Here is a 27,252-nt window from a genome sequence, read left to right on the forward strand (position 1 = left end):
TTTTGTGTCCTTTGTCTGGCTATCTGATTGGTACCTGTATTCCCCTCCCCCTTCTTTTCTTTTTGCTGTCTGACTTTATTCATATGCTGTGGGTCTGGTCACCTCTATGTGCTATGTCCATGTCCATTTTTTGCATTGTGCTCACGCGCATTCATTGTACCCCTTGAGTGTTCAGCGCCTTTTTCCGCTCACCGTTTTTACCTTTTGTGACAGTGGATATCATATCTAGTTGCCAGCGTTTGTGAAACGATAATATGTGTTTCCGCTGTGCAGATTATATCGCTAGGTGTCTTGCGCATAGTTCATACTGTTTATTCAGTTGCTATGGCACTATCAGACACTTGCGGTCACCTGACTTCCGCCCAGGCGGCCGGCGTCTGCTGGTTACTATGTGATGTGACGTCACTTCCGTCCATCTTCCTGCGTCTTTGGTTGTTATGACGATTGGAGGCTGCTTCTGGCTGAGCAGTGTGTCTGCAGGCTTTTACCACCTTATACAGGTGAGCAGACTTATGCTGATTACTCATGTGGGTATATTAGGATGTCACGTGTGTCCATGACTAAGGTGCAGTGTAGCACCGAAACAGCCTGTCGGGTGTCATGGTTGGTGGACGATTGGCGTAGTGAAGATGTCTTGCTGCTATAATTCTAAGTAGATGCTTCCTCCTGCATTTTAACCATTTTTCTTGTTTTTGATCCGATATGCACTTTATATGCCTAATAAATACTTTTGTACTTTATTGATGTTGCTGGCTCTCTAATGCATTTATATATATATATATATATATATATATATATATATATATATATATATATATATATATATATATAAAGTGCAGGAACAGATGGGCGTCACTCCGGGTCTCATGCAAAAAGGTGATACTTTAATGTGTTAAAACGGTCAACGCCGTTTCGGGATTACTCCCGTCGTCAGGACCAACACTAGTTGTGTTGGTCCTGACGATGGGAGTAATCCCGAAACGGCGTTGACCGTTTTAACACATTAAAATAACACCTTTTGGCATTAGACCTGGAGTGACGCCCATCTGTTCCTGCACTGTATTGGTGGTATACCCACCTTGGGAAGGCACCCGGGCAGTTCATACTCTAATACTCTATGGTGGTATTGGGTTAGTGTAAATCTATGCTGAGGTGCATTAAGCCCGCAGGTATTATACAGTAATAAGGCGATAAATGATTGCTATGGATAAATACATGTTTTATATCTTGGTATACTGATACAGATTTTTTATCTCTTTATATATTATTGTAGGTGTTGTGGCACTAATGCACATGTATTTGGCTGTCTACAAGTCTTGGTAAAGGCTCTGATATGAGCCGAAACATTGACCTAGGATGTGGCAGCGTGATTGAATAGATTTATTATCTTCAGTCTGGAGAGTGGCCTCTTATTGCACGCACGTTTATAATAGATTCCATCAAATGGATTTCTGAGTGTACACCCCACCAAAAGTGGATTGGATTAGTGAGTGCTACCTAACTCCCATATATATATATATATATATATAGATCTATATCTATCGATCTCTCTCTGTCTCTCTCTCTCTCTCTATATATATATATATAGATAGATAGATAAATAGATAGATAGAAAGACATAGATAGATACAGTGTTATTTTCAGCAGGAACCTGCAGGAACTCAGTTTCTGAACCTCTTATTAAATATGACATCATCGGGAACTGGGTTCCTGAACCTGTTCTGGGTTTTGGGTTTCTTAATACAATACTGTATATACATCTCTCTCTTTCTCATGCATGCCCAAACACAGAAAGGCAATCAAAACATAGTAGACTAGCTTTCGATGCATTTGCTTTGAGCGGTCTTACTAATATATATATATATATATATATATATATATATATATATATATATATATATATATATATATTTATATTTATATATCTTTCAAAATAGCAGCAGAAACCTGAAGCAAAATAAATTAGCCTCAACTATCAAGCCTAACCCACACCCCATGCATTGTAACATTATGCTCAGGGCTATTATAGATACGATCATTAGGTCGATCACTGAAGGTCCACAGGGTCGGAAGAAGGTCAACACAAACACTAGGTCTACAATGGGAAGGTCGATAGTCAAAATGTCGACATGAGTTTTTCCCGTTTTTCTTTAGCCGACATGTGCCGACAGGCGTTACTTTTTATGCCCTAAGAATAAATTAGTGTGCCGAGCGAAGCGGGCTATGCGAGGGGACTGTGTCGACAGTTGGGGGAAAAAATGTGTTAAACTTCTGTCGACCTTTTGACAGTCAACCTTTCTCTTTTTGACCTCTGATATAAATTATATTATTTTAACTTGAGTCAGCAAACTCTGACAGTACATTGCATTTTAAGGCAGGTTAAGTTCACTATTTAATAAACCAGACGTGTCCCATAGTGTAGAATGGAAAATTGCCGACTTGCACATGTTAATTTAACGACCTCCTTTTGGGATTCAGCTTTTGCATGTTTGTCCTTCAATCATTTTTGATTTAAAGCCAACACTTTTGCTCAATAGTTCAGCAATGCGTTACAATCGTCCCTTCAAAGAGACCCCGATTCCACAGCGCTTCTGGATTTTTTACCACTTAGTAGTTCTTCTGCCAAGAAAATAATAAATGGACAAGAATCCTGAATGGAAGGTGCCCCTGGTGGCGATACAATTGAACACTAAAGTGTTCTTCAAGCTTCCATGTTTAAGGATTTATTCATTTAAGTCATAAATCCAGCTACAAATTTACAGCATACTTGTATAGATAGATAATCAAGCCTTTGTACCCTTCCTTCAGAGACAAGATCCCCCCTTTTCCAGACAATACCCCATCACTTCTCCAGAGACAGGAACCCCACTCATTTCAGGAGAAAATACAGCTACCCCATCCCAAAGGTAAGACCTCCCATCCCACTCCACGAGACAAGATCACCACACCGCTGGAGACAAGATACCCCACACACACTAGCATAGAGGTAAAATTCCCCTATCCCCCCCCTCACCCCCACAAAAAAAACACTAAAGGGCAGTGGACCACTGCTGTTGTAGTTTACACAGCTGCTTGAGGTAGTAAGGCCAGCCACCTGATGGGCAGAAGCTGATCTTGATACAAGACATATATTTCCTTACATCACCCATGCATCCCAGATCGACACTCACATGCCACCCCTGTGCACCACATTTCCCTGGCATGCCACCCCTGTTCACCAATTTGGTCCACATATTCCATCCCTGTGCACCATATTCCTCCTCACATGCCACCCCTGTGCACCAGTTTGCTTCTCACATGCCACCCTGTGCACCAGATGTATCCTGACATGCCACCCCTGTGCACCAGATTGCCCCTCACATGCCACCTTTGTGCACCAGATTGCCCCTCACATGCCACCTCTGTGCACCAGATTGCCCCACACATGCCACCCCTGTGCACCAGATTGCCCCTCACATGCCACCTCTGTGCAGCAGATTGCCCCACACTTGCCACCCCTGTGCACCGAATTGACCCTTACATGACACCCCTGTGCACCAGATTTCCCATGAAATGCCACCCCTGTGCACCAGATTGCCCCTCACATGCCACCTCTGTGCACCAGATTGCCCCTCACATGCCACCTCTGTGCACCAGATTGCCCCTCACATGCCACCCCTGTGCACCAGATTCCCCCTCACATGCCACCTCTGTGCACCAGATTGCCCCTCACATGCCACCCCTGTGCACCAGATTGCCCCTCACATGCCACCTCTGTGCACCAGATTGCCCCTCACATGCCACCCCTGTGCACCAGATTGCCCCTCACATGCCACCTCTGTGCACCAGATTGCCCCTCACATGCCACCCCTGTGCACCAGATTTCCCCTCACATGCCACTCTGTGCACCAGATTTCCCCTCACATGCCACCCCTGTGCACCAGATTGCCCTTCACATGCCACCCCTGTGCACCAGATTGCCCCTCACATGCCACCTCTGTGCAGCAGATTGCCCCACACTTGCCACCCCTGTGCACCGAATTGACCCTTACATGACACCCCTGTGCACCAGATTTCCCATGAAATGCCACCCCTGTGCACCAGATTGCTCCTCACATGCCACCTCTGTGCACCAGATTGCCCCTCACATGCCACCTCTGTGCACCAGATTGCCCCTCACATGCCACTCCTGTGCACCAGATTGCCCCTCACATGCCACCTCTGTGCACCAGATTGCCCCTCACATGCCACCCCTGTGCACCAGATTGCCCCTCACATGCCACCTCTGTGCACCAGATTGCCCCTCACATGCCACCCCTGTGCACCAGATTTCCCCTCACATGCCACTCTGTGCACCAGATTTCCCCTCACATGCCACCCCTGTGCACCAGATTGCCCTTCACATGCCACCCCTGTTCACCAGATTGCCCCTCGCATGCCACCCCTGTGCACCAGATTGCCCCTCACATGCCACCCCTGTGCACCAGATTGCCCCTCACATGCCACCCCTGTGGACCAGTTTTCCTCTCATGTGACAAACCGCGCTACCAGATTTCCCCTCACATGCCACCTCTGTGCACCAGATTTCCCCTGACATGCCACCCCTGTGCACCAGATTGCCCTTCACATGCCACCCCTGTGCACCAGATTGCCCCTCGCATGCAACCCCTGTGCACCAGATTGCCCCTCACATGCCACCTCTGTGCACCAGATTGCCCCTCACATGCCACCTCTGTGCACCAGATTGCCCCTCACATGCCACCCCTGTGCACCAGATTGCCCCTCACATGCCACCTCTGTGCACCAGATTGCCCCTCACATGCCACCCCTGTGCACCAGATTGCCCCTCACATGCCACCTCTGTGCACCAGATTGCCCCTCACATGCCACCCCTGTGCACCAGATTTCCCCTCACATGCCACTCTGTGCACCAGATTTCCCCTCACATGCCACCCCTGTGCACCAGATTGCCCTTCACATGCCATCCCTGTGCACCAGATTGCCCCTCGCATGCCACCCCTGTGCACCAGATTGCCCCTCACATGCCACCCCTGTGCACCAGATTGCCCCTCACATGCCACCCCTGTGGACCAGTTTTCCTCTCATGTGACAAACCGCGCTACCAGATTTCCCCTCACATGCCACCTCTGTGCACCAGATTTCCCCTGACATGCCACCCCTGTGCACCAGATTGCCCTTCACATGCCACCCCTGTGCACCAAATTGCCCCTCGCATGCCACCCCTGTGCACCAGATTGCCCCTCACATGCCACCCCTGTGCACCAGATTGCCCCTCACATGCCACCCCTGTGCACCAGATTGCCCCTCACATGCCACCCCTGTGCACCAGATTTCCCCTCACATGCCACTCTGTGCACCAGATTTCCCCTCACATGCCACCCCTGTGCACCAGATTGCCCTTCACATGCCACCCCTGTGCACCAGATTGCCCCTCGCATGCCACCCCTGTGCACCAGATTGCCCCTCACATGCCACCCATGTGCACCAGATTGCCCCTCACATGCCACCCCTGTGGACCAGTTTTCCTCTCATGTGACAAACCGCGCTACCAGATTTCCCCTCACATGCCACCTCTGTGCACCAGATTTCCCCTGACATGCCACCCCTGTGCACCAGATTGCCCTTCACATGCCACCCCTGTGCACCAAATTGCCCCTCGCATGCCACCCCTGTGCACCAGATTGCCCCTCACATGCCACCCCTGTGCACCAGATTGCCCCTCACATGCCACCCCTGTGGACCAGTTTTACTCTCATGTGACAAACCGCGCTACCAGATTTCCCCTCACCTTACCCATGCACACCAGACTGCCCACATGCTAGTCATATGCGCAAAGTCTTTCCTTAAATAGAAAACCCTGTATCTATTGGGCAAAGTACATGTAGGCATGATCCCACTTATTCTAGGAGACATTATCCACCTTCCACCAAAGACAAGATCCCCCTACACCCATCCCTGAAGACAAAAGTAACCCCTACCAGCACCCACCACCAAAGACAAGATCCCCCTACACCCACTCCCTGAAACCAGATCCCAATTCACCAACCCCTGGAGATAAGACTCACCCTTCCCCATCAGAGACAGAGTCAGGACCCCAGTGCAAGTGTATAGATGCATACAGTGCAGCCTGAGGAAATGAATGCCTAGTGATTATTACAAGCCTGCTACCTAGGCTGCCCTCCTCCCCCTATTGTTGCCCCCCCCCCCCACACACACACACACACACACACACAGACACACTAGGCACCTGGACACAAGCCCCTTATGTAGCCTCCCAGAACTAGACCAGTGTATTGAGCAACATGCAGCAATTAAATTACCACTGGAATAACCCTAGCAGCTGGCAGTGGGTTAGGCGGTGCTGGCCCATCATATGAAAATCTATGGAAATCGGACTACGGTATATGTAACAGAGGCATGTTTAAGATTTAATTTGCTGAAGTTAAACCCCCACTTGGGCGAGCAGTGTGACAGCTGATCCCTGGGCTTTCCCTTACACCTATTTCAATATGTGGCCCTGTCGTTGAGTGAGAAACGCAAGGCAACCCTTGGTTGCATGCAGGTCTTCCATCAAATATAGTGGGGCCCTGGAATAGGCAGGGCCCCCTTCCTCCTTCTCTAAATTCCAGCGCTCCTGTTGGGACCTCTGATGCCGCTGTACTTTATCCGTACATTGTTTTAGGAGAAATGTGAACTTTGCATCAAATTATAATTGATGGACCCCCTTTATATCCAGGCCCAGGACTGCAAACCCTGCAGCCCCCCTCTGAAGGCCCTGGCTGCATGAATACATACAGGGCCGTTTCTAGAGGCGGACAAGCCGTGCAGCAGCCCGGGGCGCCGCACGGCTTGTCCGCCTCTGAAACAGCCAGGGCGCCCGGCAATCTCCCCACCAACACCCTGTAGCCGCCGCCGTAGCCTCCGCTGTCTCCCCGGCCGGCCCGACTCCACGCTGGAGAGGGGAGGGGAACGCATCGTGCGTCTCTCCATCCCCTCGCTCACATCACTGAGCTGCCGCTGTCAGCCAATCAGAGCTCGGGCGCGAGATATGAATGGCTGATGGCTCAGCTCAGGTACACACACTGAAGGGGAAGGAGAGAGGCACGATGCGCTCCCCTCCCCTCGGAAGCAGCGGAGACAAAGTGAGTTTGGCACTGTGGGGGCATATATTTGTGGCACTGTGGGGGCATATATTTGTGGCACTGTGGGGGCATATGTGTGGCGCTGTGGGGGCATATCTGGCACTGTGGGGGCATATATTTGTGGCACTGTGGGGGCATATATTTGTGGCACTGTGGGGGCATATATTTGTGGCACTGTGGGGGCATATGTGTGGCGCTGTGGGGGCATATCTGGCACTGTGGGGTCATATTAGTAAACGGCATCAGTTGTGCGGCAGCGGCACATGGGGCATAATGTGTAATGGGCATTACGATGTGGGGAGTATTGTGTAATTGCCATCACATTGTGGGGTCTAACGGGCATCTTGGTGTGCGGTGTAATTGTCATCACGGTGTGCGGCGTAATATGTAATCGTCATCACAGTGTACGGCGTAATGTGTAATTGGCATCACGGATAAATAGTGTATAATGATTTAAGTAGCCTGTCATTGTTTGGCCTTGATCTGTGAGGCGTACTAGGTCACTGTGTGTGGCCTTCAGCCGGCCAACTTAAGTGCAGGAGGACAATAACAATTCCTGCAGCAACCAATGTCTGGTCATGCAGGTTGCAAAAGTGTGATATAAGGTAATTGTTTGCGGTAGAGACTAGATCCCCTTCAGTTTTAATTACAGGATGTGACGTTCAGTGAGGGCGGAAGTTGTTAGATGCCCTCACAACGTTTTTTATTTTATCTGTAATTCATGTATGTGTAGGTAATTTTGTTTTATTTTAGCTGCATTGTACGCTCGCACGCTTCGGGCACGGTGGCTCGCTATAAATACGTGGACCCAGGGCATGATGGGAAAATTAACAAAACTGAAGGGGATCTAGACACTACCAATTGTTTTCCTGCTAGACCACGCCTTACATTAAGCCACACCCCCTTTTAAAAATTAAGCCACACCCCCTATTTCGGTGCACGCCTTCGGCGCGCGCGATTTCTATGATACCATGTTATATATTGGGGGGGGGCGCATTTTTATTTCTTCACCCTGGGAGCTAAATTGTCTAGAAACGGCCCTGAATACATATTTACATTAATGTAACGTATTAGCAGTCATTTTCCATATACTTCATAGCAGCAGAATATATATTCTCTTATGTCTTAAACTTATTTCATATTTTCTACAGCAACGAAATTCAACAAAGAAAAGCAACTTGCTTAGACCTTGCCAAGGGCGATTGTGCAGTGGAAGGCAAGAAAAAAAGGAACGGTTTTGTACAATGCGAAAATACATGTGTAGCATAAAACCATGGAGGCTGTGTCAACGCATTTAACTTCTAACCTTCAACTACCGTAGCAGGCGCTTTAAAAACATTTAAAATCAACAGACAAGAGTACGGTGTCGCAATATTTATAATTACCGGCACCGAAATGTTTTCTTTCTGCTTTCATTGAACAATCAGCAATCCACATACAGTAGCTGTGAATTTGTCACCCAGAAATTTCCCCCGGAATGCAGTTTTGTACTAGTACGGTGCGTAACAAGATAATTAATAGATGTGGGGGCAGGGTTACAATGGAACGCAGTGATGAATAACACAATATCTGTCTCAATGAGCCCGCACATAAGCTTTGAAGTGAATTCCTGCTACCAGTTTACTAATGTAATATCCTGCAAATATCTACTTTTATGTTTTTGTTCATAACGGAGGAATTAGCTGTACAACCCAGATGGCTTCAAAAGAAGATAAAAAGGTCCCTGGGCAAAGATTACATGAAATGCAGTGATCCTCATTTACTTGGTGTAAAAAGGCGATGCGCAGCACAAAATAATCTTACGTAGGGATGGGAATTGAATGCAGAAACATCTATACCAGGGGTGGCCAACCGGTCTGAGGCAAAGAGCCTGTAGTCAAGCTAAAGAGCCAATGAGATGCGCCGCCGCAAAAATTAGATGTGGCCTAGCTGGTACAAGGCCATGCCCTATTTTCGTGCATGTGCTGTCACATAAAAAAAACAAGCCGGATCAACATAAAATACGCCGAAAGAGGCACTTCCACATACAATACATTTTAGAAGACAGATCCACATAAAATACTTTTTGAAATTTAAGACCAATTTACTAATGAAAATATACATAAAATAAGCATATTCGTATAAGAAAATACCCCTATTTTATTCGTATTCGTATTTTCGGTATTTGCCGAAAATACATGAATTTGTATTTGTATTCATGGCACATTCGTATTCGTATCTATGAATACGAATGTATACGCCATCGAAAGAATACAACTAGGAATCACCATTCATTCTAATGGTGATTCCTAATTTACTAAGCAGCTGTATGCAATATACAGCAGGTAATTACTGGGATACGGCAGTTTATTGCTGGTAAAATACGCCTTAAAAATACACTTTATTTTTCAGGTGTATTTGGCAAAAATTAAAAAATAAATTAAAAAAACAGTGTGCCCCCCCTACAGCCATAACAAGCCCCAGGCTCAGAGAGCCAGTCCTGGTTTAAAAAAAAAAACAGGGAACAAAACAAGTTGGGTTTCCCTGTATTTCTTTAGACCAGAACCAGGTCCAAGGGCCGGTCCCGGTTCCCAAAATACGGGGGATAAAAAGAGTAGGGGTCCCCCTTATTTTGTGAACCAGACTTTTGCCAAGTCCCCCGGATGGAAAGAAGAAGACGCGATCTACGCCGGAAGACCCACCTTAGTATGGTTTCCTTCCACAGGTGCAATGATGTTCTTGCAATGCCTAAAATACATTTTGTGTGGGGAAATAAATGCCGGCAAATGAAATAATCGCTCATTCCTGTCCTACTGACTCCTCTCTCCCACTGTTTCTGAACGGAAAATACACAAAGTCCATTTACAGTCATTCAAACTAGACTGTGTATTCAAAGCTTTAGAACAGTGGTTTTCAAACTCGATTTATTAAGCTCAGTGAAGTGATAATGTGGCTGGTACTTCATCTCCGGCCAATCAGCTCCTAACTGCGGTCACAGGCTTGGTTTGAAAAATTACAGGTAGGAGCTGATTGGCTGGTGATAAAGACCAGATACTCTATCACTTCACCGAGCTTAATAAATCTGCCCCACAGTCCCGAGGAGCCCACATTGTTTATGTTTTCCATGAAGCCATGGTTTCATATGTAGATCTTTTAAATGTGACAGTTGGTCATGAACCTGTGCCCAGCTAGGTGACCTGGAACACTTGACCTGTGTGGTTTACTGTGGGCTGAGTCTGAGAACCAGTGCTATAAAATAGAGCTGTAGTTGTCCGATGCAATGTCCAAGCAAGAGTGAGCACTTCATCCTTTTGGTTCAGAGTCAAGGGTAACACAGAGGCAGCGAGCTTTTGTGGTGGGATGTATTGTCAATGAATTCTGTTTGAGAAATATTTAGATTGAGGTGGCAAAATGATATCGAAGATGAAACATCATAAAAACATTTAGTGAGACGGACCAATACAGATTGTGACAAGACATCGGATGATAGGTAGATTTGGGTATCATCTAAGTATGTATGATACTGAAATCCAAAAGAACTGATTAGTTTGCCAAGAGATGTGGTATAGATTGAGAAAATAAGAGGACCTAAAATGGGGTATGAGGTACTCCAACTGATAGAGGTGTCAAAGAGGAGATGGATTTAGAGAAGTGGTCACTGACAGAGCAATTCTATAGGTATCAATTAGATAGGTAGAATGAGAACCAAGAAAGCGCTGTGTTCTGAAGACCTAAGGATTGTAGTAGGGTGGCCAATTCCGGGATCGGTGGGATTTGGCCCCAAAATGTTCGGGATTTCAATCCCAGGATTGGAGTATTCAATCCTGGGATTGGAGTATCCAATCCCTGGATTTGACTGCGCTGCCTCTCAGATGCTGCCCGGCTGTTCCCGACCCCGGCGTGCGGCCTGCGCAGCTTGACTAAGTCATAGGTGACGCTGCACCTCGGCGCCGGAACTCTCTCACCGCCAGCACCCGGCTACACTACAGAAGCTCCACCTTCCACTTCAGCAGCTTCGCAGCTCGGTGCCACACCCGGCGACTGCCTCAATCTATGACACAGCTGCTGCCTGCCCCGCTACCCTGCTCACCAGGGCCCTTATTCTGGTTGGTGTGGTAATATCCGCGTGCATTCGTGCCGCCGATGTTTTGTGTCTGCACATGTGCAGAGGCATCTCTGCGTATGTGCGAGCGGGGCGTACGGCCAAATCCCGCATGAAATGTGAACACTCCTAACAGGGGGTGGAGAGGGGCGTGAAGGGCTATTTGGGCTCATTACCATATGCATACGCCCCACGTTTCATGGGCGTTCCCATACAAACGCTGGGCGTACGTATGGTAATGCGGCCGTGACGCACGTGTAGGGGGCGGACATATGACATCGCCGGATGTCAGCTGCCCGCCCAGATCCCTGCTTCTGCACGGAAAAATGTCCGTGTGGTCTGAGGTTGCGGGAGCTGGTGGACCACTCGGTCCTGCATTCGATGGTCTGCGACCATCGAATGATGGGGGAGGTTCCCTGAGATGGAGGAGGCGTATTCCATGAAAAATACACGTGCGGTCCGTTCGGCCAGCTTCTTACCGCGTACGGACGGAGTTGGCGATCCGTATAGAAGGCGGGGTTTCGCACGCACGGTCCTGGCCGCATATTCGGATCCGGCCGCACCGATCAGAATAAGGGCCCAAGTGAGCTAATGTGGTGGATGGGGGCATTTTTCTTTTAGGAATGCCAATCCCGGGAATCCCGGGATTGAGCATTTTTCAATCCCGATTCCCAGGAATGAAAAAAATGCCCCGGGATTTGCATCCCTAGATTGTAATGAGTAATGAGAAGAGAATTGTCAACAGTGTTAAATGCAGCAGAGAGATCTAGAAGAATGAGTAGTGACCTAACAGTGACCAGATCATTCACTACTTTAGTCAGTGCTGTCTCTGTGGAGTGTTGGGAACAAAAGCCTGACTGAAGTGGGTCCAATAAATTGTGTGATTTAAGAAAGTGTGTGAGGCGAGTGTAGGCAAGTCTCTTAAGTAGCTTGGAGCAGCATGGGAGCTGAAAGATGGGATAGTATTTAGAGACAGAGGCATGGTGAGAATTGTTTTGTTTTATGAATGAGAGTAATTATTGAGTGCTTGAACAGCGAAGGCGAGATACCAGTTGAGAAAGATAGATTACAGATTTTAGTTAAAGTTGGTAAGAGCACAGGCGCTGCTTTCGGTTTGGACTTCTGGAGCTGTTTGGTTCTGGCCCAGCTTGTCCTGACATTCCTACTTGTGCATCCTTTGGCTTATTTGCAGTCCAATAGTGTACTATTTCCAGTATGCTAGCCATGCTCTCTGAGTCCATCACAGGCTCTTCACAGCTGAAGGCACAGCAAAGGCTGAGAGACGCAACCTACAAGCCTTGCACCAGTGACCACTTTGAGGTCCATTGTTGAAGACTATGGTATAAATAGACTCTCTGCTCTGGATCACAAATTTAATCTGGCACATATGAATCCCCGAAAACCTGTCTGGATTGTAACAAATGCGCTCCCCTAACAACATAAGCTTTGTACTTGAAATATACAATAGATGACAATGAATTATACTTATCTAATCTAAAATACATTTCTGCCAGCAGACTGCATATTTCTTCTTGGCTGCAAATATACTGCAAGCAAATATAAGATGTGCGGTAATCACAATTCTGAATGGGCATTATTATTAAATACAGATATATGGTCCTCATGATAAAAATTGTATTTAAGCAAAAAACAAGCAGAGATAACCATTTAAATATAAATTTACATGGATATGCAATGCTGCAAGCGCCTGCATTCTTGGAAAACTAGCGGTAATCTGTATGAAATAAACATACACTTTTGTTTGCTGCCAATGCTTTTATTTAAATGAACTTTGGCTACAAAACATGGCCACCATTGTGCAGTATTCAGTTGTAATCATTCTTGCCGACATTAGGAAGCCAGGAGAAGAGATGCAGGTGAGCACTTCGGTAATTACCCCCCCCCCCCCCCAATACACATAATTGCAAATTGCATCTCCGTGGGGAGGGGCTAAAATGATGCAACTTGGTTCATTTTAGCCCCACCCCTTCCATATCTGTTATTTTTCCTGGTATTATTTGTTGATCCCACACACTAGTCCAATTGCCGATGTCACCCGATCCCGAAAGATCGGGCCGAGAAATATGGCCAATTCGTATGTGTTTGATGTCCCCTTTGGGACCGAAGCGTAAGCCCATGCGAATCAGATCTGAGCCAACTCGGCCCCCCCCCCCCCGGTGGCAGGGAATGGGGTCGCATGGGGAAGGGGGGCGGGGGGGTGTCATGCCCACATTTGTGAATGCCCACATTTATCAGCATGGAGGAAATCCACCATCTTAGAGAGTAGGCCTGTTGTATCCATGCTCATTTTTGATGCAATGCGTATGCACAGGCATAGGTATCGCAGTATTCATAGCACCCCATAGAAATTAATGTTGTGCGTGTCTCTTCTTCTTGGACACACTAGTTGCACCATCCATGCCGCAATGTGTACACATGATAGGATCAGCGACTATGACTGCATCTGTAAGTTTGTTAAATATTTATGTTTTTGCATGTTTTCATATATCAGATATGTTTGAGGAGGTGTCATTAGTACTGGTGATAGAGAAGAGTGAACAGACCATGTTCCGGTAGGGATCACACATACTTTTACAGATCGCAAACGGTCAAATCCATACAAAAAAAAAAATGCTTTTGCAATACCACAAGCCTACTTTGGGGTAAAATGCATAATTCTGTGGGTAAGGAGGCCCAGCTTAAACCTACATGCATGGATATTCTTAAAACCTGGCACGATGGATGGGGAAACTTGAGGACTGTGGGGGTTATTCTGGTTCACTCCTTCTGGCAAATTCCTTCTTAGATGGACAAAACCATGTGCACTGCAGGGGGCAGATGTAAAATGTGCAGAGAGAATTAGATTTGGGTGAGTTATTTTGTTTCTGTGCAGGGAAAATACTGACTGCTTTATTTTTACACTGCAATATAGATCTCACTTTGAAGTAAAACCCCACCCAAATCTAATTCTCTCTGCACAAGTAAAATCTGCCCCACCTGCAGTGCATATGGTTTTGTCCATTTAAGAAGGAATTTGCCAGAAGGAGTGAACCAGAATAACCCCTGCGTACAGGAACCCTCAGGCTAAGCGAAGGTATTATACTGTAGCTAAAACTGCAAGTCAGAAGAATTTTTTTTCTATTTGATCTGTACTACATGTCGACCTTTTGACTGTCGACCTTCTCCATGTCGAACTAATGACCCTGTCAACCTATTCCCATGTCGATCTTCATGCATGTTGACCTTCATTGATCAACCTAATGACTGTCGACCTTGCTCTTGTATCTGTTTTTATCCATTATTTCTGCAATTTAATTATCACTGAATTGCATTTGCCTTTAGTACTGTATGATTAGAGATGGAGCAGCTCTAGCGCCAATAGCCACTGTTCGCTATCCGCCAGAAGGGGGCATGCGCGCGCGAGACTCTCACGCACCCCATTCTGACAGAGCACGCCGCCGCCCTCTGCCGGCTCCCTGCTGCTCCCCTGTCTTGCCCTAAGCCCCCTTCTCCCTGAAGCGGAGACGGACAGGGAATCTGCTCCCCGCCGCCGTGCTAACGGGACGTGTCCCCGTCAGATGCAGCGCCTCTCTGCCAGCCTGCGCCAGCTCAGGGAATCTGGCAATTCCCTGAGCTGGCTGAAAGGCGCTTGATCTGTACCTACAATCAGATAGATCTCAGAGTGAGCAGTCATTGGTGGAACGCTGACTATAATCCACATGTTATTTTAGCTACTCGGATGTTTGAAATTTTGGAAAAGAGGTTAAACATTAAACTCCCCCACAGACTGTGCCTCCTCTGGCACGGTTTCAATTGACATAATGTACATTGCTCCGGGCTGTTCCAGCACTGTTGAGAGAAATGCATTAATACATTATCACAGTGACTTCATCGGAAATAAGCGTATTGACTAAAGTCAGAGCAACTGATGGCAAGGGGCATTTAATGCCAAAACAGTCCTCCTCGTTCTATTACATGCACACTGGTTTTATTTGTACTTATTAGGTCATACGTTTTATTGCTGTATTTGATGAGTGCCGGCTTCTCATCTGTACAATCCAGTTAGTGAAATAATGTGGTACACAATTAAACATTGACGCCCGTGACTGCTTTCTCCTCCCTTTGCAAATCTTGATCAACCAAGGAGTGTTCATTTTTACACAAAGGGTTAAACCATTGACCATCGTCAATGGACAACCCCAGGGCACAGTATTATATTAAAAATCCATGCAGTCAATTCGAGCTTCATGGTTATCCTGAGACATAGGGTGGGATGCACCAATGCAAAAATGTGGTAAACCCCCGTTATCAGGGTTTTTACTGCATTTTGGAATGCACTAAATTTGATCACTGGGTTACCGTGATGGGGAGTATCGCCAGCAAATGCTGGTGATACCCCATAGAAGGCTATGGGCTTCTTACTGTGACCCATGGCTTGTCGCATGACCCCTGCCGCCCCTAGTGAATTCTGCCCATGGTGAAATCAAGGACTGTGTGCTGCTCTGTGGTACGAAAGGCCAACCAAGGATATGCCGCATTAGGGGCCCATGATTATGGCACATGACCAACCATTGTGGAATACATAACCTGGAGACAACTGTACCTGTAGCCATATATAAATGCTAACCACTACATTTTGATTGGCTGTAGGGTGTAATTTCGGTATTTGTGGAGTATCACGGCTCCCATCGCATGCCATATATAGTGGCATGCGATGGCATGCGATTGGATGCGATTTTTGCATTTTTAACCTTCTTTTTTTTACAAAATCGCATGCGATCGCATGCGTTTTTTAACAGAAAAGCATCCAAATGCATTGAAATTAGTATCAAACATATTCAATGGCCCCAAAATGTCATTTTTGAGGCTGTACCACCCCCACTATCAACGCGAACACGAAGCGTGGCGAGCGCAGCGAGCCCGCGAGGGGCGGCGGTACGCGTCCTACGACCTATTCATACCCCCACTATCCACGTGGGCGTGGAGTTGAGAATAGAAAGTGTGGCGAGCGCACCGAGCCCGAAGCGTGGCGAGCGCAGCGAGCCCCGCGTGGGGACGCGGACACCTGTGAAGCCCGCCAGGGGACGCGTATACCTGTGAAGGTATCCGTGTCCCCTCGCGGGGCATGCTGCGCTCGCCACGCTTCGGGCTCGGCGGCTCGCTGCGCTCCCCACACTTTCTATTCTCAACTCCATGCGATGCGATTTTTTTGCTATACGATGCACATCGTGGGAGCCGTGATTGTCCACAAGTACCGTAATTTCTTTGGAAAAAAATTATGTTCCCGGATGTTCCGACTATACCAGGTAACTAAACCCCTAATATAGTAACAATGTACATAGTGTATAAATGAGTGCACAGTCTGAAAGCAGAAGGCTGGGTTGGAGCACAAAGGCACAGGTTCCCATCTGTGGACCACTGTGGGCCATACACAACCTGGGGACCTTGGTAAATCAGGGGGTGTGGCCTATTAATGGAGTTGTGGCAACAACTGTCTAAAAAATAAAAAATAATTGTTAATGGGTCCAGACCCCAACCAAGCCCTTCCAACGGGCCTGGGTAATTAGTTCCCACTCTCCCTACTGATGAGCCAGTTTGACGGTTTGCGGTAGTTGGATAAACATGTCTGGGTCAACAGTCACTAGGTGGACCACTAATGGTAAACAGTGACTAGGATGACACCTAAAAATGGTCAACACTGCCAAAAGGTTGACTCAAGCAACGTTGACAGTCAAAAAGTCGACATGAGTTTTTTGTGATTTTATTTTCAAAAAGTTGTGTTTTCATACTTTACTATCCTTTGTCTATCATCTATACTGTAACCCAGTTGGACTACATGTATGGGCATCTCATTCCTTGCACATGAATGAATCTAGACAAAGGTAGAAGATGCATAAAGCTGCACACAGACAACCTCCAATAGGCACCGTCACGGGTGCTTCTGCCCGGTATGACGTACGTGGCACACAGTAAGCTGCAGAATATTCTCTTTTTGTTTATCCAATTAAAAATAAGTTCAAAGACTACTGCATAGTCTCCTATATAACCATTTATTGTTGCTGCAAAACTGCAGCATGCAATGTCCTACTGTTTGATAAATATCACACAAGAAAATCTTTAGGAACCCTGCTAATACTGTATGTTCCAAATGTAATCACTCAGACTCATAGAAGATTAGATAAAAGATTGATTACATTTGGAAAATATTAGCAGCTTTTTATTTCAATATTTATTTATCACCAGTTATTTATATAGAGCACACATATTCCGCAGCGCTTTACATAATACTGTATTTGAACATTCACATCAGTCCCTGCCCCGGTGGAGCTTACAATCTATTTTCCCTACCACATGTACATGCGCACACCGACATTCTAGGGTTAATTTTTGTTGGGAGCCAATTTACCTACCAGTATATTTTTAGATTGTGGGAGGAAATCGGAGTACCACGCAAGCACGGGGAGAATATACAAACTCAGTTAGGGCCACGGTGGGAATCAAAGCCATGACCTCAGTGCTGTGAAGCAGTTATTGCTAACCAATACACTGTACATGCTGCCCAATCATTTCACGTCAATTTTGACACACGACGGATATCACATATGTTAATGTCTGTTGTTTTTTTAAATAAAGTTACTTCAAATACATTTTTTAATAATCAGTAACAAGATGACTAAAAATTGTCCCCAGGTTACATTTTTATTTATCTACAGTCTATCACTCTTCCCATTTCTTTCATTTCCAAATTGTTTGCATGGATAGCAGAAACGGTACCCAACAGCACACTCGGGACTTGGCGCAAACACCCACCCTACCGGTAGATCAGGGGCACTTTGAGAGAGGTGACTTTTTGGCAAAAGAAGATGACCAACATTAGTAGAGTCTTGCGGGACCTGCCGTGCCGAGAGGGGATGTTGGGCGCAACTGCAGCCAATATGTATGAGGACACATCTGTACTTTATCTCTGTCCACCTTATCTCTATTCAAGCTTTGATAAATATCCTCTTTTGGTACTGGACTAAAAACATGGGGCCTGATTCCCAATGATTTGCTCAGCAGCATAAATTCGCTGCTTAACGAGCCATCTAACGCGAATGCCTGCCCCCTGCCACAGCGCTAACATTCTCGGCGCATTGCGAATGGATGTTTAGCATAAACATCCCTTCACACCGGAGCGTACTGGGGCAAAAATCATTCAATGGTCGCCAAACATCGAATGATTTTTCTTGACTAACCTATATTTGCGGTGTGCGGTTCCGAGAACGGAACTGTCAGCTAATGTCCTGTGATGTCAGCCGCTGCCCCATGGGAGACATCGGCCCGCCCAGGTAGCCATGGGAACGCCTAGCGTTGTAATGGGGATGCCCATAAAACACTGGGCTTTCCATGCGCCATCCCCCTGACCGGCTCCATCCCAACCCTCCCCCCCCACCACTGTGCAAATCAGAGAGTTGGGAAAGGGAGGCGTGGCCTCGTAGGAATGCCGTGACCGAAAGCCACACCTCTCTTTTTTTGTTGGCACTGTGGGGGCATGGCCAACGCTTGGTGAGCTGCTGGTCATGCCCCCTGTCCGTCTCTGAGAGACAGGGGGACTATCAATTGCCCCTCACCATTGGACATTGCGACTCGTAGGTGGGACAGCAGGACAGACCCCAAACAACGGGACTGTCCTGCGAAAATTGGAAGAGTTAGGAGGTATGTCAAAGACTGAAGGTTATTGTGAAATGGCAAATCACAGCCACAAGACAAGTAATTGCAGTCATCTCTCTAATGACTTGTCATTCCTGGGTGATCCTGTCAATGCTTATGTCAAACAGTATGAAGCTTTGAGAAAGCAGGCCACAGTTTAAGCTCATTTAAATGCGAGGTATGTTAATCACCCCCTATGAATACTCATTAGCCTGTCATTACATAGAATGACCATCAACGTGTTATAATTATAATAACACGTACGTTTGGAATGTTATAATAGAAGAATAACACAGCACTGTCTGTATACACTGCAATTATTCACATGTAGGGGGACATTTACTGAGATGGGATGTTGCTTTGGGCAACAAAACTATCTATGGGCAAACCAAAACTATCTATTATCTTCTAGAATGTGCTAAATAAATGAGAAGTAGATTCTGATCGGTTGCCCATAGCAACATCCGATGTGTAATAGAACTCCCATTTTAGTAAATGTCCCCCTTAGTCTCTTACTTTATATCTCTAGAGAGGTTATAAAGCGCTGACACACTATCTGCCGACACAATGAGGATTTGCTTTTATTACATTAATACATTTTACTTTTAATTGAGATTTCTTAGGATTTCTTTAAACGCGTAGGAAAACAGAACCAAAGACATTAAAATGTGATATAAACAATAGGAGACAAAATAACTGATTGCCACATCACAGTAATACCCCTTTTACATCGCACCTAATTGCCGGGTTCATGCCGGTTCTTGCCGGATCGACCCGGTAATTGGTATGAAGCGGGATGTATTAAGCTGAAAATGCGGTAAAACCCCTGTTTTACCGCATTTTCATAAGTACTAAAACCCGGCCGCACTGTTACCGCCGGGCGGGGTATCGCCACCTTTGGGTGGCAATACCCTATAGAAGTAAGTCAACAGAGGTCTTCGCTTATAACAGCTGCCTTTTTCCCATAGAAAGAGACTCTGTCACTGGTACTGAGATGCTGCCAGGACTTAACAAAAGATTGTTTTGTGCGTTACAATAAAGCACATTCAAAGCGGTGGAACGCAAAAACCCGGAACTTCCGGGTATTTGGAACGCACCGCCATCTTGAAAACGTAAGGTGCATAATCAAATAACGGCAGGTGCCGCTTATGGACAGCTTTTAACAGGCGCATAAATAGTGCCCTGTGGACATCCTGTGATACGCCATTGATAAAGGTCTATCCGAAACGCGTTTGGCGCTTAACCAGGACTTGTGGACCCTAAGCCTGACGGACTGGACGTTCCCCCTGTTTCCGGAGCCTGACCTTTCCGGAGGGTCAGTGAAACCAACATCTTCCTCTCCAGGGACGGATCGGTAACACCCAGTTCCAGCGATTGCTTTTGGGATACTACATATGCTTTTAACCTTGTCTTTATGTGAGTGTGATTGTAAAATTAAAAAGGTGTTTTTTCAAACTGATCTGCACCATCACTCTCTCTTAATTCTTACATGTAATGACATCCTGCACTGAGAGAATTGCTGATCTGCCAGTGGGATATTTCTGAATGCCATTATATACAGCTGGCTTGTGAGTGTTCCTGAAAAACTTTATTAATGCTCTCATTGCCATACCATCTGCACTAAATTGTGTTTCCCCTTGGTAATATGCTTGCTGGATGAGCTGCATAAAAACCAAGGCTTTTTTTCAGTATTTGTATGCTGTCTTGAGGATTGAAAACTTCCAAAAAAAAGGGACAGTATTTTTATTGTTACTTTTCACATGGTGTGTTTGGGGAGCGCTTTACTGACTATGTACTTGCTTTCCTTTAATACCCTATAGAAGCCTATGGGTTTCTTTTTGCTGCCCGCCGCCTCCACTGCCTCACCGAACCCCCTCTCCCCCTCCCCCTGGCTTACCTTCCTGCTGCAGGTCCTCCTGGACCCCGGAAGGTAAGCCCCTCCTCCCCCTAGCAAGGAGGTCCTTCCAGCTGCATGGGGGAGGAGGAGGCGCCAGGGACAGCCACGCTGAGCTGTCCCGGCGTGAGGGGAGCAGTAGGCGGCTGGGAGGTGATGGAGACCCCCGCACACCACAGTACAGGTATCGCGGGGGGCTTCCGTCACCGCGATGCCAGACACATATGTTAGTACATATGCCCTGGCATCGTGGTGGCCAAGCGGCGAAGGGCGGTGATGTATGTTAATACATCCCGTCCCTGATGTGAAAGAGGTTACCGGGTCTTGCAAACAGGTAGCAACACAGCAATGCGAACCGGTAAAAAAGAAGTGTTCTTACCGGTTCGTTGCCGTGTTGCTATGCGGTATGAACGGGTTAATCGGCGCAGCACCAGCTCTAAGTGCTGCATCCTCCCCTGCCCCCGATGACACCCCCCCAAGCCCCTGCATGATATCAGCGGACTGGCAATATTGCCAGTCCGCTGAGGAGGTCTGAACAGACCAAAATGCAGGGTCGCACCGGGACTGAATCGTTTTAAAGTCCCGGTGTGACCCTGCATTTGCAGTCTGAAAGCTTATAATTCAGGATTATCTGTTTTGTGGCACAGTTTTTGGCAGTGATCCTGATAAGCCGCATTGTGAACAACGTGACCCCAGTTATGTTTAAAAGCCGCTGACTATCTACAGTATATATATTTTGATGGCCAGCCTCAAGCTATGGATATGCAAGGCAGATACAGGTGCAACAAGGGTGTAGTGTGAACGAGTATGACTTGGGTCCATGGTTCAAGTGTGAAAGGGTTCTGAACAGCTGTTTTAACCTATGGGCTACAGGGTTGCAGCCCCCCCCCCCCCCCCAAGTAAAATCCACCACTGTGTGAAGCCAGATGCAATCTGTGAAACTGCACTGGGTTCACTGTCACTGGCAGTGACTTCCTATTGGAAGTCTGACCTGTCAGTCACCCAAGGCAGTTCCATTGGGAGGTTTTCGCCCATAAAAATGGATTCTGCGCATGTTCAGTACCGAGGACGATATTGTGCATGCAACGGGCCCAGGACTGTGAATAAGCAGCTCGTAGAGGCTGGGGGTCAGTGCATGCACAGTAGCTACTGCGCATGTGCCGGTCCTGCAACATAGGTTGGGACCAGCAGTGGGGGCCAGCAGGCACCGGTGAACAGAGGGTACTGGCGGCGGGGACCAGCAGCAGCGACATGGAGTGGGGGGCCCAGCATCGTTGCCAGCGGCAGACCCCCCTCCTCCACAGAGGTAAGAACCACCACTGGATGTAAGTATTTCAGGTTATGTAACATCTGATGGAAAAAAAAAACGCAACTGGTGAAAACTCTGAAAGTACATCACAGATATAAACACGTAGAGTCTGATTACAGTTGGCGAGCGCTGAGAAAGCAGGAAATAAAAATAATTCAGTGTATACAGTATATGGCATCACGTCTTCCTTTCACATTGATTGTCCCCGTCAACTGTGGATGCGGCATAACATAGCGGTTGAGTTATATCCCATTTAAATTGTAAATATGGGCATAAAATCATTCTGTACATTACCAATTTCCCCCGCTGCTTGTATTTCATGTGGAACAACATGTGAAAGATCTGCAGAGTACTACAGCAACTACACTATGGCTAGTTTACAGCAGAAGTTGCTAAATATATTTCTTTGCAAAAATCTAATTTTTTTTTTAATTTACGGCAAACTTGGTGGCCTAATAATAATAATAATAATGTGTGTCAAGAAAAAGGAAATCTTAACGTACAGTCTAAGGGTTACTAAAACTTCTAAAAGTGAAAGTGTGGATTGTGGCCCTTATTCAGATCTCATCGCAGTACAAATTTGTTCTCAAAATGGGCAAAACCATGCTGTACTGCAGGTGGGGCAGATGTAACATGTGCAGAGAGAGTTAGATTTGTGTGAGTTATTTTGTTTCTGTGCAGGGTAAATACTGGCTGCAGTATTTTAACACTGCAATTTAGATTTCGGTTTCAACACACACCCAAGTTTAACTCTCTCTATACATGTTGCATCTGCCCCACCTGCAGTGCACATGGTTTTGCCCATTTTGAGAACAAATTTGTACTGTGATCAGATCTGAATAAGAGCCTGTATCCATTGCATCCAATCAGATTCGGTACTTGTGTATTAGCAGGGAGCCCACTAAGCTATTTGTTTAGTGGGCTATTCTGCGTAGTGAAATCGCATCGCATACCATTTGTCTGTACAATGTGATGCGATGAAATGTGATTTTTCATTGTATAAGCACCCATACCATGTGATGGTACTTCATTTTAAATGCACCCATGCACACCCTCACTATCCTTGTCACCCCGAAGCGTGGCGAGCGGACGCAATTACGCGTCCTCCCAACTTTTTCATAACCACACTATCCACATCGGCGTGGAGTTGACTTTCTAAAGTGTGGCAAGCGCAGCGAGCCACCGAGCCCAAAGCGTGGCGAGCGCACGCGTAATACATGTAAAGTAATCCGCGTCTGCTCGCCACGCTTCTGGCTCGGTGGCTCGCCACACTTTATTAAGTCAACTCCACGCCGACGTGGATAGTGGGGGTATGAAAAGGTTTGGAGTCCAGGCCACGCTTCGGATAGTGGGGGTGTGCATGGGTGCTTTTAAAATGAAACCCCATCACATCTCATGGTATGGGTGCTTATACAATGAAAAATCGCATCGCATCTCATCGCATTGCACAGACAAATTGTATGCAATGCGATGCGATTTTCCTACGGTGCCGTACGTATGTAAATTGGGCAAATACACAAGTACCTCAGATTCTGTCTATCATTTTCGGATGCAATAGAAATATGATAGCTCAAATCTGATTGGTTGATCTGCGCAACATGCCCACTTTTCACTTTTAGAAGCTTTAGTAAATTTACCTCTCAGATCTAAGTGATCTGATGATCAACTCTAAATTAACCACGGATGCTCAGTGTGTATGCCGCCGAGCAACTGTACTAAGCTTCAAAAGTCATAAAATGGAGAGTGAAAAAAGGCCAGCCAATCAGTAGGAATGAATGCAGCATGTTTGAAAAATGTGACAGTTAATAATGGCTACAGCAGTGCACCAGCTAGGGGATCTGGGAAATGTGACAGTTAGTAATGACAACAGTGGTGCACCAGCTAGGGGATCTGGGAAATGTGACAGTTAGTAATGACTACAGCGGTGCACCAGCTAGGGGATCTGGGATACTGTATGTGACAGTTAGTAATGACTACAGCAGTGCAACAGCTAAGGGATCTGGGAAATGTGACAGTTAGTAATGACTACAGCGGTGCACCAGCTAGAGCAGGGCTGGGCAATTGCGGCCCTCCAGATGTTGAGGAACTACACATCCCGGCATGCCTTGCATCAGTTTCAGCATGGCCACATAGCAAAACTAATGCAAAGCATCTTGGGATGTGTAGTTCCTCAACATCTGGAGGGCCGCAATTGCCCAGCCCTGAGCTAGGGGATCTGGGAAATGTGACAGTTAGTAATGACTTCAGCTGTGCACCAGCTAGGTGGTTTGGAAAACGTGAACCGTTGGTAGATCTCGGGGACCACTTTGACCAGCCCTGTCGTACAGACAAAAAACAAAACTAAAACAGTCATGGCAAAGTACTGGTATATTTGTCAAACTATATCATCAGGATATACCCACCCCCCAAAAATCTGTAAATATAAGGGACCTCCAAGATTTAAAAAGGATGGACCATGGATTATCTCTCCAATATCTGCCGCGCTCCCCACTTATAACAAAGCAGCCCCCCCCATCGGATTCTATGGGGGGTTGCTATGGAGTGGCACTAACACTACAGTAATGCAAATTTTTTCAGAGAGGGATTCTCCTTATCGCTCTCCCTCAGCTCCCACTGAACAGATAGCCCCCGAATGCAAAATAAGCATAAGGCGCGTGCACCAAGAAGAACAGCTTTTTGCAAAATTCCCGTGAAAAAAAATATTGCGTTAAATAATTTATCCCCTCTGCTTGACAAAAAAGTGCATTGTGATAGATATGACCCTGATAAGTATGGAAACTCATCCCGAAACTGTACTTCGTGCAGACTTAAGCCTTAAGGCATAAAGAAGTGTAACTCAAAGAACAAAGTGCTTCCTCCCTTACATAATGTTCTGATGAAACTTCGCTATCTAACGCCGAACTCTGCAATTATACCAAAAAAACTTATTACAAAACAAACCGTAGGACACCATCGCTGCTCAAGGTAAACAACATAGATCAAAGACCTGACACTTTTCTTCTTTATTAAGAACATTATCAAAGTGAGGAAAAAATAGCACATCTTCCGCGAAGCCAGCGTGGGATTTTTACATTATGTGTTCACTATGTGCAGAACATTCTCAAAACCTCAGATACTGTACCTTCTGAGCCAGCCCCATGCAGGGGATAGTGCATTAACATTCTAATGCTGCTTTAAGACATTACACGTGAACGGCTTTCACAAAGCAGCATTAACAATAGAGTAACACTGCAGAGAGAACGCTCTTTTGGATTGGCTAGTACATGCAGTATGAAAGAACACATGAAATATACTATATGGCCTTATACAGCCATCTTCGCTAGGCTGCGCATACTCGCAGCCTAGAGATCAGGTAGGCACCGCTCGCTGCACCGCCGAACGCCCGCCGCCGGTGCCGCCCGCACCCCCTCGCTAGCATGTGAGGGTATGTGAACAAGAGAACACATTACCTTGCATGCGGAAGAAGGGAAAGAAGTCATTCAGTGGTTGCTGATCATTGAATGATTTCTCTCCCCCAGTGAAAACGGACTTTTATTTGAAATGGAGATAGCGGAAAAGGGGGCTGGCCCTGAGGTCATGTGATGTCAGCCGCCCGCCCAGAGCAGGCAACAGCTCGTCTGCGTTCCCAGGGAAACGCCCAGCATTTTCATGGGGACGCCTATAAAACGATGGGCATTCCAGTGGCCCTGCAGAGCCCACGGCGGCGGGGAGGCGCTCTTCCTCGCTCAGCTCCAGCTGCTGTTATAAAAAATCTCCCACACAAAATGTCTGCCCCCTTATAGCAGACCATTTACTGAAATGCTAGAGGAGGCGGCGGCCTCCTCTAGCATTCCAAAAAAATGGTCTGCTGTAAGGTGGCGGACATTTTGTGTGGGAGATTTTTTATAATAGCAGCAGTAACCGAGGGAGGAGGAGCGCCGGGACCACAGAGAAGTAGATCTGCGTGTCCCGGTTACAGAGGCTGCGCCGGCAAGCAACAGGAGATAAGGCAGGGGGGTTTAATTTTCTTGGGGGAGGCGCCAAAAATTCCCAGCGAGGGGGGGGGGGGGCAATTTTTGTAATTAAGCCACTGGGGCATTCCCCTGCTCCGGAAATAACCCCATAGTTTCTGAGTTGGTCATTTGATTTAATGGATACCAAGCTGACTTACTTGTTGATTCCTGTAAGGTGCCTTCCCCTTAAAACCATTCACATTCTAGAATAATTAGTTGCCACATACTGTAGCTCGTTTCTATAGGAACACGATTTCTGCTGCAGTTAATTGAAGAAGCTTGTTTGTGCTCTTAGCCGTGGATCATAAAGGAAGAAAGTTTAAGGAACCCATGTAGAGCATTATATCCTGTAGCAGAAAGGATGAACGAAAAGTGATGGGTAGCCTTATACTCTTCAAGGTGTAAACAAGACTCCTTTTCATAGATTAAAACAATACGGGCAAAACTCCGAAAATCAAATAGGTCTTGGAGGTATTTTCATATGTACCAAGCTCTGGTGGGTAACACCATTCATACAGTATGTGTTGTTACCCAATGGAAGCCTATGGTCTTCTTTTCTGTGTCAACCTTGTTTCCATGTGAATTTTGTGCAACTTTTGGGGGGAAACTAGACACTGTCGACATAATCACTGTTGGCCCTATTATCAACAATCTGGCTGACCAGGCACCTTGATATAAGTATCACAAATGGTTTAGTCGCAAATGAAAGACCCTCCAATTCTTCTAGAAGAGGGGATGATGGGATAGTAGGGGCAATATAATTTCTTTTTTTATCCTTTACAGTAATATCCCTTTCAGACTGCACTCTCAAGCCTGGGTTATTGCCGGGTTGTTACGTCACCAAACTGGGTCGAGGTGCAGTTTGAAATGGCCACCCCAGTTCGAGCAAACCAGGAGTTCAACCATGGTCATGACCAGGGTTGAACACGGCTCTGACCCGCGTTGAGGTGCAGTGTGAATGGGTCCCGTTCCTTCGCCCCGTGTCACTGCCCAGCCCGGCCCCGTGTGATGGCGGCCAACCCGGCAATAATCCGGGTTGAATGAAGAGCCGGACCGCAAATGCCGGGTCACTCCTGGGACAGACCAGTGTCATAATCCCGGGGGCGACTCGGCATTTGCGGTCTGAAAGCGGTATTACATTTGAT

At 46.7% G+C, this 27,252-nt stretch overlaps 1 protein-coding gene and 1 long non-coding RNA gene across 10 annotated transcripts in view; one reads left to right on the forward strand and one right to left on the reverse strand.

Moving 5' to 3' along the window:
* The window catches only part of GRIA4 (glutamate ionotropic receptor AMPA type subunit 4), a 299,286-nt gene that overhangs the window by 217,156 nt on the left and 54,878 nt on the right, over nt 1-27,252 (reverse strand). The gene's annotated exons all lie outside the window — the stretch shown is intronic.
* LOC146059218 (uncharacterized) lies at nt 358-8,854 on the forward strand. The gene is made up of 3 exons (XR_014470184.1): nt 358-500; nt 2,809-2,906; nt 8,294-8,854. It is a non-coding gene; the product is annotated as an uncharacterized LOC146059218 (long non-coding RNA).

This window comes from Crinia signifera, chromosome 2, assembly GCF_055691185.1.
Source record: "Crinia signifera chromosome 2, ASM5569118v1, whole genome shotgun sequence".
NCBI classification, from domain to species: domain Eukaryota; kingdom Metazoa; phylum Chordata; class Amphibia; order Anura; family Myobatrachidae; genus Crinia; species Crinia signifera.